Source organism: Octopus bimaculoides, chromosome 16 (genome assembly GCF_001194135.2).
Source record: "Octopus bimaculoides isolate UCB-OBI-ISO-001 chromosome 16, ASM119413v2, whole genome shotgun sequence".
Classification (NCBI taxonomy): Eukaryota; Metazoa; Mollusca; class Cephalopoda; order Octopoda; family Octopodidae; genus Octopus; species Octopus bimaculoides.
Genome location: NC_068996.1, coordinates 24919874 through 24924805, shown reverse-complemented (window position 1 = coordinate 24924805; position 4932 = coordinate 24919874).

Below are 4932 nucleotides of genomic sequence, written 5' to 3'. Positions count from 1 at the left end.
TATATATATATATATATATATATATATTTCGTTTTTGCATTTAGTTTGCAAGATTTTTTTATGTGAATTCATGTGTTGAAGCATATATATGTACATACATATACCTATATACATATAATCACATATAAAGTGGTTGGCTGAAAATTTCATAGGTTGACCAAGATATTCTCTAGGAATGTGACCAAATGAAGTTTGTCCTCCTTGCAGTCTACACACTTCTTCCGTCTGTGTTGCAGTGCTTGTATCCCATTGAAGAAGAAGCCTTCATCCTGTTGATGAAAAGACTCATCAACAGCAGATATGATGTCATTATCACTGTGATACTACTTCCTAACCAAGTATTTTATAAGGTTGGTGAACAGACAGTAGTCAGATGGGGTCAAGCCAGGAGAATAGGGATGTTAATCTACCAGTTCAAAGCCACAGTCACACACAGCAGTCATTGAAACCAAGGACTTGTGTGCTGGAGCATTACCCTGATGAAACAAAGCTTCTTTCGTCAGTTTTCCTGGGCATTTGGTCTTGATAGCCTTTTGTAACAGCCTCAACAAGTTTAGCATAGTATTCTCCATTGATGGTGTGGCCATTTTGAAGATAGTCAATAAACACAATGCCTTTTGCTTCCCAAAAAGCTGAGACCATCACCTTCCCTGCAAATGAAATAACCTTGTCTTTCTTTGGAGCAGATAAGGAGGGGTGTTTCCACTACATGGATTGTCTTTGTGTCTTTGGCTAAAAGAAATGAACCCAACACTCATCTTGGTTTGGGAAACATTCAAGGAAACCAACTGGTTCTGCCTCAAACAATGTCAGATCATCCTGTGATGTTATCAGCCTGGTGTGCCTTTGATCAAGAGTCAGAAGATATGGTATCCACTTAGAAGAAATCGTCTTCATACCAATTTCATTGTGCAGAATATTCTTAACTCTGTCATGGGATATGCTAATAGCATGGGCTATTTGATTTATAGTCAATCACCTGTCATCCATCACCATATGGTAAACCTGATCAATGTTTTTCTCAATGGTGACAGTTACAAGAACCTAGAACCTGGGTCATCTTCAAGACTCTCCTTTCCCATCCTGAATTCCACTGTCCACTTTTGCCCTGTTGATAAAGCTAGAACATTATCCCCTAGTGTAGCAACTCTGTCAGCATGAAAGTCGTTAGGGGGTAAACCCTTTTTCTGCAGATCCCTGATAACACGGCAATGCCAAATTTTGTCCATCTTCAAGAGAATTTGCAACTAGTTACTTTTGAAGTCTTCTCAGAATAGTTGGAAGATTTGAAATTAACGCATGCATGTTTTTACTACTCTAGCTTCATTCATTCATAGTCAGCCTATGAACTTTGCAGCCCACCTGCATAAACACATACATGGATATGTATTTATTAAAATATATGTTAATACATATTAAAACATCAAAACATATGTGTTAATATATACATATTAAAACATATATCAATAAAACCTATTAATTATACATTTTAAAAAACTGACATTTTCTTCTGAAGCAGAATTATATGTAAGGAGGCTTGTATTTGCATAAAAGATATTTGGTCACATACTTACTAGGTATTAACAGTTCATTTCTTTTGTTCAAACTATTGGTTCCTTGAGTAAAAATTCTCAGTTTTTCACTCAAACAAGGTTCACACTAAATCTTTGAAGTACCCATTCCTATACAGATGCACATCATCTACAATATATTTAATTATACTTAGAAAAGGAAAATTCTTTTTTACATATATAATTATACTTAGAAAGTGAAATTTTTTTTACATATTTAATTATACTTAGAAAATGAAAATTTTGTAGTGTGTAGACAAACTCAGTTATTTTCGTATTTCTTGTTTAAAAGGTGTGTTGTAGCCATTAGGATTTCGAAGCATTCAGTTAGGCAGAGGTCGAAACATCTGTTAGTTGAGTTATAAGAATTTGCTGTTTTTAGTATATGCCATTTTAGTTTGTATGCTATATTATTGTCCTTTAATTCCCAGATATAGCTACTAAGTCCTGTTGAATTTACCTTCTTTCTATTTTTAAAGCTAGATCGGTGTTCATTGTATCTGAGGTGTATTTGGTTTTTCGTGGCTCCAATGTAAGATCTAATATGGCCGTTAGTGTGTACATCGCATTGGTAAACTACATTTTCGGTTTTACATCTATTGGAGAAATTGCATTTATTCCTATCTCTACAGCTACATAAATTATAAGGGGTGTCTATGTCTGTGTGTTGTTGTGTGGCCCTATTGTTTTTTTTGGTGTGTGTCTCTGCTAACAAGGGGTGTTGGATTAGGGTTGGGGTTTGTTCTATTTGTCGGACGGTTGTTAGTTTGGTCGTTCGTGGTCTTTCTAGCTGCATAGAATGCATCTAATTTTTTATTATTAATAGATGCTATGATGGTAGCTAAGTTACATGTCAGGCTGTGGCCGATTCTAATTTTGTTCTTAAATATTGCTGCATATTTATTATTTACATTTAGATGTTTATCTATTATGTTCATTAATGAATGGACTATGTTAGATTTGAGGTTCATGGTGTAGGGGATAATTAGCCAGATCGTATCCCTATTGTTCTTATTGTTATTACGGTTATGTCTGGTATAGAACCTGCCATCATAGCTGGGAAGGCTAGTGAATTTGTCTTTATGGCTATCTAATATATTTCTATAGTTGGGTTTATTTTTAGTATGTGCCTTATCAGTGTTAGCTGTGTTAGTATTGTTTGGTTTTTGTAGGCCCGGCATAGGGTTTATTTTAGTTCGCTGGGTCTCGCTAATATACTTATCTTTGTATGGTTTAATATTGATTATGTTATGGTTGTTATTGTATTTCTGCTTCGTCATGTTATTAGTCTTATTAATGCTAATAGTTATTATTGGTATTGGTGTTTACGCTGTTGTTGGTATTTTTGGTGTTATGTGATTTGGCTTTGGGATCCTTTGTATTTCCATTACTTTTATTATGTTTAATTGTGTCCTTCATATTTTTAGTGTGGTTTGCAGTAGGGTTTTGTGTGTTATTAGTGTATGTGTTGATAGCGTTTAGATTCCCTTTATTTGGGTCTTTTTTATGGTTATTGGTTTCTAGGAATTTAATTTTATGGTTGAATCTTGCTTTATGTAGTGCAATGTTATAGATTTCCTTATGCTTATTAAAAATATCCTGGTTAGAGGAGAGGCGTGATATTCTATTGCTTATGCTATGTACTAAGCCTCTCTTAAGGAATAGCGGGTGGTTACTGGATGCGTTTATGTATTTTAGGTTAGTGTTTGGTTTTATGTAAGGTTTATGGAGTCCTGTGGCTAGGTTGCAATTTGCGTCTAAGAAATTTATGGAGGTGTGTTCATTTTCTATGGAAATGGCTAGTCCAAATCTTGTATGTTTGAAAGCAAACATATGCCCACTAAGTCGGTTATCTGAGCTGAATCCGGGGCTCCCATGGTGATATCGAAGGAGTTTGGGGAGTCCTTACGGACCCAGAGTTTGTTATCAAAGCTTATAACTGATTTCCTTGCTTCAAGTATTACTTTTATTTCTTTCATATCTGTTCAATCTTAAAGGGCTCTCACATTCCAACAGGCTAGGTCAAAAGAAACCTTATTCCTTGTATATTTGTTATCATTGTTTATATCAATTCTTTGTTCATTCCCTCTGAACTGAACCACCACAGTAAACTAACCAGCAGAGAAAGGACAGACGATTTTTAGTGTACTTTTTCTAGCACCTTCCCAGTATATCCAGTGTTCTCCTTAAAAGGGCTGCTCAGACACAGGATACTCCACCGAAAACAGTTCCTGTCGATGAAAACATGTTAAGAAATGTTAAGATAAGAACCCTGCTGCTTTATGTGCAGATTTTTAACTATATGCTTCCAACCAGTCAAGTCTGCATATATTGCCTTGCCTCTATTGCTATAGGACTTTTGGAAAGTGATGATTGTACTTCACTGGATTTCAGTGACAAACGCTTGTACAACACTTTTGTCATTCTCTGGATCAAAACAGTAGATTCCAGTGACAAGCGAAGCAAGATGACTATTACTAAGTTGACTGTAGGTTTTATATTGGAGTACCTTCTCCTAGGCTTTTCTTAAAAAGTAGACTGCAAGCCAGCAGTGGTAAGTTAATTTGAATTCAGAGTTTTATTCTCCTATATTGGTTGTCCTAATCACGGCCTCATTTCAAAACAGGAGTCCAGTCTATCCCCATCAAACTGTGATGGCTTTGATTATGAGGCCAATTAAGGGGACCATCATTACAATGACCTGGTTTCATGTCAGAGTGTCCTTTTCCTAGAAGAGTTGCCTTCACCACAGCTAACAAGTCCCATCTACACCACACACACACGCGCGTGTGCACAGAGACAATAAATACATATATACATATTAAAAAAAGAAAAAAGGTTTAGAATTTAAAATTTTTACAATTCAAAATTTTTGAAATTAAAAAAAAATTAATTTAATATTAAGAATATAAATAAAAATAAAAATGTGGCTGTGTGGTAAGTAGCTCGCTTCCCAACCACATAGTTTTGGGTTCAGTCCCACTGCGTGGCTCTTTGGGCAAGTGGCTTCTAATATAGTCTCTGGCCAACCAAAGCCTTGTGAGTGGATTTGGTAGAGAGAAACTGAAGGAAGCCTGTCATATATATGTGTGTGTGTGTGTGTGTATGTGTGTGTGTGTCTATGTCTGTATTTGTCTTCCCCACCCCAAAAAAAATCACTTGATAACTGATGCTGGTGCATTTGCATCTCCATAACTTAGTGGTTTGGCAAAAGAGAGTGATAGAATAAGTACTAGGCTTACAAAGAATAAGTCCTGGGGTCGATTTGCGGTGCTCCAGCATGGCTACAATCAAAATGACTGAAACAAGTAAAAGTAAAAAGGATTATAAAAAAAGTAAGATATATATATATATATATATA